This window comes from Lathyrus oleraceus, chromosome 5, assembly GCF_024323335.1.
Source record: "Lathyrus oleraceus cultivar Zhongwan6 chromosome 5, CAAS_Psat_ZW6_1.0, whole genome shotgun sequence".
Lineage (NCBI taxonomy): Eukaryota > Viridiplantae > Streptophyta > Magnoliopsida > Fabales > Fabaceae > Lathyrus > Lathyrus oleraceus.
Window position 1 is genome coordinate 595,252,471 of NC_066583.1, and position 13,699 is coordinate 595,266,169.

The 13,699-nt window shown below is 36.7% G+C and overlaps 1 non-coding gene across 1 annotated transcript; it reads right to left on the bottom strand.

Moving 5' to 3' along the window:
- Positions 1 to 13,162: 13,162 nt before the first annotated feature.
- LOC127088784 (small nucleolar RNA R71) lies at positions 13,163 to 13,269 on the bottom strand. The gene has a single exon (XR_007790601.1). It is a non-coding gene; the product is annotated as a small nucleolar RNA R71 (small nucleolar RNA).
- Between the last annotated feature and the right edge of the window lie 430 nt (positions 13,270 to 13,699).

A 13,699-nucleotide genomic window follows, 5' to 3' on the forward strand; every position in this document is an offset into this window, starting at 1 on the left:
AAAATACCGAGTAATATTGAATAATATAAAATAAATTGAATCAAATAACGATATAATTTAATTAAATCAAGTCCAAAAATGTGATATAGTTTCATGTTATCAATATGAGGGCTTTGAGCTTGAAGTTTTTATAGAAATAGACTTCTTCTCTTCAACCTTGTCTTTTCCTTTCTCCTACTTTACCATCTTCTCATGCTCTTTTTCATGTTTATGTTCGCAAGAGAATTCTTGCTCATGTTCTTACAATTTTCTAAACAAAGAAGTGAAATCAAGTACTTTAAGATCATTCGCCTCTTTGATTGCGGTGATCTTGGGTTGCCAATCCCTATTAAGACATATTAAAACCTTATTAGTACCAATATCATTGGAAATAGGCTTACCTAGAGCATTTAACCGGTTAATAATATGTGTGAACCTCTTTTGCATTTCGGTAATGGTTTCATCATGCTTCATACGAAAGAGTTTAAACTCTTTATTCAATATGTTGATCCTAGCTTGTTTGAACTTGTTAGTTCCCTCATGGGTAACTTCTAATGCGTTCCACATAGCCTTGACGGTTTCACAATGGGAAACACGATAAAATTCATCAACACAAAGTGTGAATATGAGAATGTTTTGTGCTTTCCAATCGTAAGACCATAATTTTTTATCATTATCATTCCATTGATTTTCCGGTTTTTGTACGACGACGCCTTCACCATTAGACATAGTGATTTCACGAGGACTATTGATGATGACGTCTCATACACCCTTATCAATCGAGTTGATATGGATACGCATACAAGCTTTACAATAGCCATATTTTTTCTCGGTGAAAATTAATGCTCCATGGTACGCTCCTTTAGGTTCGGTAGCCATTATCTAATAAGAAAATCTTAAGCACGAAATTAACTGGAGCTTTAATACCACTTATTAGATGACAGACCTAGATGTAGAGGGGATTAATAGATCCCGAGTTAAAAACTTGACAAAAAACAGTTTGAAAAATTTATGGCGCAGAAGCAAGTTACAAATATCCCGGATCAAAAATCGTCTAACCTAACCCGCTATCAAAAAGCTCGGATATGCATATTAAAGGCAACAATGTGATGATGATTCATAAATCGATCAACAAAAATTAATCAGAACTAGTTAAATGCAAATTAATACGGGTAAGTCTATCTCCAATGATAATTCACACAAAAATACAAGTGAGACAATTTGTCGAACACTTAGTATGTGATCAATAATGTTTGGAATTCTATATGTGGTATTGTTGTTTTAGAAATGCAATCACAACCAAATGGTTTATGATCTACACAATAACATCAATTTCAAAATGTGTTCAAAATTATTATCCAAACAATATTGATAAGCGATCAATATAATGAATAATTTGCGTATCGAAAATATATATATATATATATATATATATATATATATATATATATATATATATATATATATATATATATATATATATATATATATATATATAGAGAGAGAGAGAGAGAGAGAGAGAGAGAGAGAGAGAGAGAAAGTATATAAGGATTTGTTTAGGCAGTTCCCTAATCGACCTTGCTACGAGTATTTCTGCCCTCAATTCGAATTCAAATTGAGATATTATATTATATCTTACTTTGAAAATATGCGAACACAAGAGATGAAGAATTCTAACCCTAGAAACCCTATGTTTGATGTTGATTCAACCACCTCCAAGAACCTTGATTAAAGATTGATCAAGTAACCAACAATGTCGCTTCAATTCACTATTCTCACACTACTTCTTTGAACGAAACCCCTTGTTCTTCAAAGCTTTCACTAGGTTGAATTAATTCCAAGTGCACACTAGTTGAAACCCAAGATTTTCTAATGTGATTCACCGTCTCACGCTACTCCCTTGCAAGTCATCCCTTGTCCCAAGGCTTTCACTCAATTGAATCCGGATTGCGCAATCTTTTCCAAAACCTTCAAACCCTAACGATCTTGAAGGAAACCCCCACCTTGGTTTTCTGATTTGAAATCCTCAAAGCTCTTAACCCAATATCAACAGTACAAACAACCTAATTGGACGTTATCAACCCTAATCTAGATGGCACCTAATCAAAAAATGATTATGCGTATGCATTGAGGAGAGGTTGAGGATGATGAGAATGCTTTGAAATCCCGATTTCGTATAAGTTTTACTCACTAGAAACCTTACTAAACAATGATACATGTATGAATTATTTATATGCATGTATGTTTGGAGACAAAAGGAATGCACAAGACTTGGAAAATTTTATCCTATAGGTCGACCTATGAAAGTCATGTGCCGACCTGTTTGACACATAGGTTGACCTTTGTAAGGTCATGTGTCGACCTGTGTATACCATGCGTTGCCTATGTATCGACCTAAAGAGGTGAAGCATGAGACAAGCTTTAATACTGTAGCATGAGTGTTTACATATGGAATGAATGTGTCTACGTATAGCAAAAAACATTCTATAGGTCGACATGTAGACGTATGTGTCGACCTATGCTGTAACTTTTCACAAAAAATATTTTTCATGCATTTTTGATGCATGAGACCTTTTCCAAGTTGTTTCCAAATGCTTTTATACATCCTAATCCAAAGATGTACATAGAGAATCAGAGGATATCATCCAATATATATTAATGCTAAAGTATCCTAGTTTTGATATCATGTAAAATACATCTAACGGAAGTTGTACTCACAGATTTGTTTCCAACCTTCTTGTTGATGATCTGTTTCTAACCTCCATGGTTGAAGATCTTTTTCCAATCTTTGTGTTGATGATCTTTTTCCAATCTTCGTGTTGATGATTTATTTCCAACAACCATGTTGTTTCCAACCAACAAGTCGATGACAATCTTCCTTTTATTAGACATCCCTCTCAAAAAGGATCAAATTGGAACCTCTAGCAGTAGTGGCATCCTGAAACTCTCTTAATCAACTTGCGAGTTCCTCGATTCAGTTATCGAATGTCGGAGAATCAAATTTCACCACCATACCAAAAACCATAACCATAGTCCACCACTGTGAAAACCAGTCACTCCTTTCACCTAGCAATCTGCATCATTGCATAACATGCAAGTCAGGCATAAGCACTTCATGAATAATACATAGTAAATCATATAACATGTAAAATATGACCACATACATCTCTTTTACGACTGTCCTATTCCCCAATAAAGTGTTTCAATCAATCCCGAACAAATACGTTCTCAAAAGAAATGCATCTAGTTGCATTGCATTTCATTTCTTTCAAGGGGAAAAATTTGAGTCTTCTATATTTAACTACCTTCAATCATATCATCTGATTCATGATAGTTAAATATGGCCAATTGTCATACCCCAATTTCCCCCACTCTTTTTCCATTTTATTTTTTTCTTTCCTTGCTCAGGTTAAATTCATCTGATACACCATAAAAAGTTTCATCTGGTCCACGTTACATTTCATTTTACTTAATAGTTTAAAGGTTCTCTGTTAATTTTTATATTTTGTTGGTTTGTGACTTATAATTAACTATTGATTGACTTTGATCATTTCAATATTGTTAACCATGCTCTGGCCAATGTTGACTTTTACCATTACTATTGACTTTTTCCATGCGTTGACTTTTATCATAATTGTTGACTTTATCATTACCATTGACTTTTCATCATTGATTATATGTTATTGACTTGAAATCATTATGAACATTAATCATTGTTGATTATTTCCTTATTATTTTTACTTTGACCATGCTTTGACTTTTGTTGACTCTTTGGAAAGGAATGGAATATCTTCATTCATGAATAATTGGAATACATTACAAGCATCATAAGTTTTATTACAAGGAAAAGGATCAATTACAAGAAAAATTGCAAATTTTGATATAGTTGACTTTTAGTCAACGATTGACTTTTGGTCAATTGTTGACCATTGACTCGACGCCAAAATATAGGAGTGGGGGGTGTGACGTCCGTCACACTATGTGTTACGGTCGTAACACTAGGTAAAGGGGCGTGACGCTCGGCACGTGAGTGTGGCGGTCGTCACAGCCATTTTCCTTGTTCCAAACGTGGGCTGGGCTTTGGTGAGATGCTTTTCCTAGAAAATCCTCTTTTTGCACCCCTTTTCTTTCTTTTTCACCCATGCTTTAAATAATGATACCTGAGATAAATAAAAAGAAAATATCGAGTAATATCGAATAATATAAAATAAATTGAATCAAATAACGATATAATTTAATTAAATCAAGTCTAAAAATGTGATATAGTTTCATGTTATCAAACTCCCCCACACTTAGACTTTTGCTTGTCCTCAAGCAAGATACAATGTAGAAATCGATTTAAAATATTAGCCAGATGAAATTTCCAAACACACATCAATTCGTAATAGGTTGCAAGTAAATCTCGTTTAGAAATAACCTGAGCTTAATCTTAACATAAAAAATTACTGTAACAGCACTAGATAACCTCACCTTATGCAAACCAGTTCGAGTCATGCTATTATAGCTCAGCCTAGTTCTTTTACTTTTATTTCACCCGTTTTCATTCTAGCGAAATCACATTAAGCCCTTTATCTTTTCGCGCTCATAGTGGAGTAACCGGTTAGCGATTCTGATCCCCTTTTAGCTAGAAGTTCTGGTACATAAGTTGGATAAATTCGTTATTTAGTCCATTGCAAATTGCGGGGGATCGGACCGTAGTCCGCCCTACCAAGTTCAACACCAGAAACCGCTGAACCAACTCACAATGGAACGTTCATACCATGTTTTTGTAGGGTCCGCAACCTTTGGATTAAATGATCGGGTAAGGATCACCTAACTTAATTAGTGCATTTCCTGATTTTTAATATGTTGTTTTGGGGATCATTCACTTGTATTCATCGGCTCTCCACGTAGTTTGCTATTAAGATGATGCCGACTTCTCGTATAAACTACTCGGGGTTACTATAAAACTAAAAGTGCAAGGAATTGGTATAATAGGTACTTATCCTGATCTAACATGCTGAGGTTTTTAGAGTGCTGGGGCGGTAATAATTTTGTCTTAATTTCACTCAGGTTTTATAAAATAAGCATCCTTTATACTTATTGAGTGTGTTGAATTTTGTTATGGCTCAAGAAAATTGAGGGGAATAGATAATAAATTTTTTTCACACTAGGGACTTGACTTAAAATAAATTATATATATATATATATATATATATATATATATATATATATATATATATATATATATATATATATATATATATATATATATATATATATATATATATATATATATATATATATATATATATATATATATATATATATATATATATATATATATATATATATTTTAATGAAAGGGAAATAACATACTTGAAAGGGAAATATTTAACATAACTAAAACAAAGTTTTCCCCCCTACACTTAAATAAAACATTGTCCCCAATGTTTCAAAAAAAAGAAAAAAAAAGAAGGAACCCAAACTCAATTCTGCCTGCGTCCTCTTGTTCTCGGACCCGGTGATCGTTGACGTACTTCCAAGTCATCAAACCTGTTAAGCAAGTCAGTGAACCGCTGGTCGGTTATTGCATTCCTCTCTTCTTGTTGCTGTTGCATCTGGCGCATCAGTTGCATTACTTCGTTATTCTGCGCATGCATGGCATCAAGCCGTTGGGCTTGATGTTCAATAGCATCCATGATGTCATCATTTGTTGCGTGCCTTCTTCTTCGACGACGTCGGGAGGATGGACCAGCCACATTATCGGAAGGATTATGTGGGACCGAATGTTGTTCAGGACCTTGATCACCTTGCTCCATTTCATCAAACTCGTCTGGGGACGGGTTTGCTTGTGTAGGCTCGGTAGGTTCGGGAGCATTCAGATCGTAGATGAATCGGTTGGGGTTGGTGACATCGGTGAGGGCAATGTTGGGCGAAACAACGCTTGGGACTTCTTGGTTATTCACCATAAGATAATACTTCCCGCCTACCCTATTTTTGATTAAGCGGCTGGAGCGACAATAGCTTATATCCATAAACAGGGGTGGCAAAGATTGCAAATTCTGAAGTCGGTCCCCTAGATTTAAACCGAGTGCGATGGTGGTTATTAATCCTCCAATCACAAAAGGTTGACGGCCTCGAGCACAAAGGGTACGGATATGGTGAAGTAAGAAAGAGGCGGCGTTTACCTTTGTGTCGGCTGAAAAGATGCAGTGGAGGAAGAATAATTCTTTCGCGTTGACTTTGTTGTTGTTGGGTCTTCCAAAAATGGTGCTTTGCAAAATACGGATAAAATACCGGATAGTGGGGTTGTGTATGTGCGAAGCAAGTAGTGCATCCCAATTAGTGGTTTCCACACCGGATATTTTTCCAAAGAGGTTGAATGCGTTCGTGTTCCACTCTGAGTTTGGAGGGATTCTTGGGTGGACTTGGTCTCCTATAGGAAAGTGTAGCATGACACTCAACTGGTCCTGAGATAGTGAGTACTCAGTGTTGAACATACGGAAATTTGCGGTACCGGTTAAGTATTCGTCCTCACCGGGTGGAGTGGTGTAGGAATAAGAACTTAAAAACTCCAAGGTGAGTGATGGGTATGTTGGGTGATTTTGTGTGCAAAGAAAAGTTAAATCAGAAAGCCTAAGCAGCCATTGCACACCTTGAAGTAATCCTAATTCTTGTAAGCAATTTAAATCTGGGTACCTGGTAGATATGACACCGCGTTGTTGGAACCGAACGAACTGCTCCCGTTGATAGTTGCTATCTTCAGATCGGAAAATAATATTTCCGAATTGCACTTCTTGATGTTGGTTCTCCGCCATATTGATAGTTGGTAGAAAGAAGGGAAAAGAGGATGAAATATATTTGTATAGAATGGTTTGTTGGAATGATGTGGTGTAGGAAGAAATGTATTGTAGGTATTTATAGGAAGAGTTTTGAAATTGGGAAGAGGAGTGGGTGAGAGAAAAATAAATGTGGATGAATGTGACTGGAATGGAGTAAAGAGGTGGGTTGAATGGGGAGATGAAGGGAGCAACGGTCATGACCATAACGGTCAACAACGTTTACGAGGAAGCACGATGTCACGCTCGTGACAGAAGGTGTTACGAGCGTCATGGGCTGCGTGGCGACCGTGACAGTTTGTGTGACGCTCGTCACACTTCTGAGCATGCAACGGTCACTACGCTCGTGACAGCATGCGTGGGTGCTTTAATAAATTTTTATTATTATTATTATTATTATTTTTTTTAGTTTTGTTTATTATATTTGCTATTGCCATGAATGCTACTTTACTACACACCATAGTGTATATATATTTTTCTCTAATAAGCCATGCAAGTAGTAGCATACAGTAAATATCATTATTGGTAATTTTAGATAGTGCATAAATCAAAATAAAATTTAATTTAACCAATAATGCCAGTAACTTCATAAAAATAAACATAATGTAATATTTGAAAATAAAATAAAACATGCGAAAAGTAAATACTAAGATAAAAATAATGTCAAACGAAACTATAAATTTCCTAAAACTAAAACTAGTTAACTGCAATTCTTCTAGCCACTTGTAGAATCTCTCGTCGGAGGAGCAAAGGAATTGACACGGTGTAGCAACTCGTGGAATTGATTTGTCATTCTACTCATGTATTCCAGAAATTCATGCCCCATCTTAGTTAACTCTTCTCTAATGGCATCTTGTTCTGACATCAAGGCTTGAATAGCGGTATTATAATCAGTTCCGGGCATATGATGTCTAAGATCAGGTATCGCCGATTCTGCAGACGGGATAGGATGAGGTGGAGAGACAGCATCATGGTAACCAGTTGGTGTCTGCGGATCAGACTCATCATAAGGAATCTGGTTGTCAAGAATCTCATAATCTTGGATGGTTTCAACAGATCTAACAGGAGAAGGTATTCCATCTAGGTTGTAAAGCCAATTATTTCGGTTATGGACACTAGTCATCGGGCTAGGCATGGTGAATAGGTAAAAAGCTTGGTTATTAATTAATAGTTCAAACTCTTCAGGTCCAAGGTTTCCTATAAACATAGTGTTGAAAAGGAAAAGTATATTCATAGGCTGAATACCACAAAAAGGGTTCAAATCAAGCATGGGTTGGCGTAATCCAATAGCATTAGCAATCATAGTTATCAATCTTCCTATTTGAATCGGTGCACGGTCATCTTGAATAAGGAGGTCAAAACTCGCCAACATATAAGTGGCACCATTCACTGGACGGTTCTGGGAAGCACAAAATATTATGAAAAGTTCATCACGTGATACTGTGGTGGTGTTTGATCTTTTCCTAAAAAGAGTGTGTGCTAGGATCTTGTGGAAATAACGGAACGCTGGGTTATGTATGTTTCCAGAAAGAAACTCATGTTCCTCAGGGTCGTCATTTCCCGTCAAACTTCCCCAAAAATGCTCAAGCTCTCGATATTCAAAGAGGTCTTCTTGGCTCATGGTGAATGTGTCAAAAGAAGTAGGGAACCCTAAAAGGTTAGTAAATTCTTGAATGTTATACTGATACTCCATATTGAACATCCTGAATTGAATGAAACCTCAGTTTATTCCTTTTCCATGGTTTGGTAAATAAATCAGGGAGCTAAGGAATTCTAGAGTTAGCCTCCGGTAAGTAACAAATTGTCTCCGAATAGGAGTGGTTTCCCACCCTATTTGACTCAGCAGATATAAGACACAATCTCTTAGCCCAAGAACGGTCATTGCACAATCATCAGCATAAAAACTTGGGTGCATCTCTCTCTCAGCTAGTTCTTCAAATTTTTGTCTCTGAGCTCTCCCTCGGAATTCGATACCCATGCGATCAATATGTCCCATCAGGTTAGTGTTAACTAAAGAAAAGAAAAACAAGAATTTAGTCAGGATTTGGCCAGATGCCGAAAGAAGAAAAGAAGAAAAATTTAATAAAATAAAGAAAACGAAGAATGAAAACTGAATAAAATCAAAAAGAATAATCAAAGAAAAGAATAAAAATTTGTGGGTTGTCTCCCACGAAGCGCTTTGTTTAATGTCGCAAGCTCGACATAAAACTATTAAATGTTAATCTATTAATTTTGGAGACAATACGTCTAAGTGCAGGACTTGCGAGTCTTCATTGTTTTCAGCATAATGATAATGTTTTAGACGCTGCCCGTTTACGAAAAATGATTCAATAGATTTTCCTTTAATTTCTACAGCCCCACTAGGAAAGACATTAGTGACTTGGAAAGGGCCTGACCACCTAGAGCGTAGTTTTCCTGGGAATAACTTAAGTCTAGAGTTAAACAATAGGACTACATCACCTTGTTTGAAAGTTTTCCTTGATATACGTTTATCATGCCATTTTTTCGTTCTTTCCTTGTAGATTCTGGCATTTTCGTATGCGTCTTGTCTAAGTTCCTCTAATTCTTTTATATCTAGAATTCGCTTTTCACCGGCGGCCTTATAGTTTAAATTAAAATTTTTAATAGCCCAATAGGCCTTATGTTCTAGCTCCACTGGGAGGTGACACGATTTACCATAAATAAGCTTAAATGGGGTTGTTCCTATGGGAGTTTTGTAAGCGGTTCGATATGCCCATAAAGCTTCGGGTAATTTTGATGACCAGTCTTTCCTTGATGTAGCGACTGTTTTTTCCAATATCTGTTTAATTTCTCTGTTAGACACTTCCACTTGTCCACTAGTTTGAGGATGGTAAGGTGTTGCTACTCGATGTTTTACACCATACTTAAACAATAATTTTTCGAGTATCTTAGATATGAAATGAGATCCACCGTCACTGACTACTATTCTTGGGACACCAAATCTTGGAAAGATTATATTCTTAAAGAGTTTAATTACTACTCGTGTGTTGTTTGTTGGAGAAGCTATAGCCTCAATCCATTTTGATACGTAGTCAACCGCTACTTGTATGTACTTGTTACCAAAAGAAGGTGGAAAAGGTCCCATGAAATCTATTCCCCACACATCGAAAATTTCTACTTCCAAAATGCCTTTTTGCGGCATTTCGTCACGTCTAGATATGTTTCCTGTGCGTTGACACCTATCGCATTTCTTGACAGCGGCATGCACATCCTTCCATATATTTGGCCAATAAAGACCGGCTTGTAGGATTTTAGAGCAGGTTTTGGATGTACTTGCGTGTCCACCATAGGGAGCGGAATGACAATGTTGGATTATACTTTCTACCTCTTCTTCAGGTATACAGCGACGGAAAATACCATTGGGGCCTCTTTTGAAAAGTAAAGGGTCGTCCCAGTAGTAATGTTTTATGTCATGGAAGAATCGTTTTTTTTGTTGGTAGGATAAATCAAGTGGAACCACTCCGGCGGCTAAATAATTGACAAAATCAGCGTACCATGGTGTAACGCATACCGCCAAGGTGGTCTCTACCTGTTCATCAGCTCTATTTTCTTCCAAATTAGCTATAAGTTTATCGTACGAGAAATCATCGTTGATCGATGTTCTTTCCGGTTCCAGGTTTTCAAGTCTAGAGAGGTGATCTGCTACTACGTTTTCAGTTCCTTTTTTATCTTTGATTTCCAAATCAAATTCTTGTAGCAAAAAGATCCACCTTAGGAGTCTAGGTTTAGCGTCCTTTTTCATTAAGAGGTACTTAATGGCAGCGTGATCAGTGTAAACGATTATTTTAGCTCCGACCAAGTAGGAACGGAATTTATCTAGTGCAAATACTACTGCTAAAAGTTCTTTCTCGATCGTGGCGTAATTCATTTGTGCTTCATCTAGAGTTCTACTCGCATAATATATGACGTGAAGTTTTTTATCCTTTCTTTGTCCTAAAACAGCGCCTATTGATAACATGAAATTATATCACATTTTAGGACTTAATTCAATTAAATTATATTATTATTTGCTTTAATTTATTTCATTTTATCAGATATTACGCGGTATTTCCTTTCTATTTATCTCAGGTATCTATTTGAAGCAAAAGTAAAAAAAGGAAGAAAAGGAGGTGCAAAAAGAAGTTTTTGGAAACAAACAGCAAAAGCCAAGCCCAGCCCAAAGAAGGCACAGGCGTTGTGCCTGTGACGAGCGTCACAGAGGTTGTGACGAGCGTCACAGAGGTTGTGACGAGCGTCACGCTATATGCACTTGTGTGACGAACGTCACACATGGTGTGACGGACGTCACACCATTCCCCTATATTTGAGGCACAAGGAACGCTTCAAAGTTGAGTCCTATTTCCACGCCCAACTATTCTGCACGTTGAAGACTTTTGACGCGGAAGGCAGTTGCAGGAGGTAGCATATAAATAGTAGCTTTTTGGAAAGCTGAGGGTTCCACGCTTTTTCCAGATTTTTGCCGTTTTCGCATTCTTCTTCTTCCAGCAGCTTAGGCATATTTTTACAGTATTCCTTTTACAAATTTTTATATTGTTTTCTTTTGCAATTCTATTTTCTTTTCTAGCTCTTAATTAATTTTTCGCACAATAGTTTCTACACCGGAAACTATTGTGTACCTTTTACCGGATCTAACCTTACGTTAGAATCTAGTTTTTTTTATTCCTTCGTTTTATTTTTCTGCCTGATTGAAGAACTCAAGAACAAATCCAACCAGTCTGTGGTGGAGTGTTCAAGACTGCTATTTAATTATTCAGGTTCTATATTTATTTGTTGAATTTATATATGCTTGTTTTTACTATTAATTTATACTGTTTGCCTGCGATGAGTCTGTTTATGCATGATATTTATTTAAGTCTGTTTAGCATGTCTGGCTAATTTATTTAGGTATCGGTATGTAAAGTAAGCGGAATGAAGGAATCAAAACTAAGTTGGTTTATTTAAGTTTAAAATTAAAATCACTCTTTTTACGGTCTCAATTTACAGGTTTAATAACAAAGTTTTTGTACGAAAGTAAAAGACATAAAGAAGTTAAAATCAATAGAGCGAGAGTTTGAGGTTTTGACTGGACAGTGTAAATTGGACATTAATTCTAGATCAGGGCGAGAGCAATTTTTAGAGTTAATTAAATTCTAACCTTTTTCAAAAAGTATTTTTAAAGATTGAATGTGAGGGCGAGAGTTAAGCATTTGAACTTAATTATATAACCTAAGTCAACAGAGCGAGAGTTTGAGATAAGGGTGTTTAAACGATTAGTGTTTTCTTAAAAAGAGTTTCTACAGATTCTATTGTTTTCAAAAAGTGGTTTTTGACTTAACTATAAGTGACAGCTACGTTAATATAAAATCATAGTTTATTCAACAGAGCGAGAGTTTGAGATAAAACTTTTAACCGATAGCGTCAACTGAAAAGATTTATTTTTAAAACCAAGAAACCAACAAAGAATTGATTCCCTAATTACGACGAGCTACGTACCGATATCCGCTTTATTGATATTTAATCTAGATTTTAGTTTAGTTTTAACTTTTCCCCCAAACAATCAAAATATCATTTGCCCTAGCTTTACGAAGTAACCTTAGATAACGGTATATCGATTCATAAGTCCCTGTGGGATCGATATCTTTTAAAACTACGCGATAGAACTGTGCACTTGCAGTTTGTACCCCAAATTCGACTCATAAAGTCGAGCGATCAAGTTTTTGGCGCCGTTGCCGGGGACTTTTATTTAGTCGATATCGTAACTCTCCTGTTACGCTGTAGAGACTAAGGCTTTTCTTTTTCTTTTCTTTCTTTCGTTGATTTGTATGCCACGCACTCGCTCACAAGGCGAACCGCTCTACTTACGAATCAACGATATCGAACTATATCTCCGAGTCTTACGACGAATTCGGGAATATCGTGCTGCAAACAATCTCCCTCCTGTAGAACTTCCTGATTTCAAAAATATTTTCCCTTCGATACCCGAGATGGCAGAACCAGCTCGTGCTCTTAGAGATTACGCCGCTCCATCGCAAGATGAACCGCATTCAAGTATTGCTCCATCCGTAATCGAAGCAAACAACTTTGAACTTAAACCTTCACTGTTGCAGGCAGTGCAACAGAACCAATTCTCTGGGAATCCTACCGAGGATCCTAACCTTCATTTATCCGTATTTGTCCAATACCCTGATACTGTTAAAGCTAATGGTGTCACTTCAGAGGCAATTCGACTTCGTCTTTTTCCTTTCTCACTAAGAGATAACGCTAGAAGATGGCTTCAATCTCTTCCTTCCAACTCAGTCACCACATGGAATGAGTTGAAGAAAGTTTTTCTTGCTCGATATTTTCCGCCAAGCAAAACAGCTATGTTAAGAGCCCAAATAAATGGATTTAAACAGAAAGATAACGAGTCTCTTTTCGAAGCATGGGAAAGATACAAAGACATGATGAGACTTTGTCCACACCATGGTTTAGAAGACTGGTTAGTAATTCATACATTCTATAATGGTCTCCTGTACAACACGAGGTTAACAATAGATGTCGCCGCAGGTGGTGCGCTAATGAACAAACCTTATGCTGACGCTTACCAACTTATCGAAAGCATGGCTCAAAACCACTATCAGTGGGGAACCGAACGAACAATGGTGGAAAAACCTCAAACGAAAACTGGCATGTACGAGATAAGTAACCTTGATCATGTTAATGCAAAAGTGGATGCTCTGGTCCAGAAGATTGAAAGTTTAAATGTATCACCTCCAGCCACAGTAGTTGCCATAACTCAGAATTGCGAAGTCTGTGGAATCCAAGGTCACACTCCTGCAGATTGTCAACTCCTAACAGGAATCCAAGCGGAGCAAGTAAACTATGCTCAAGGAAGCCCCTATTCGCATACCTATAACTCA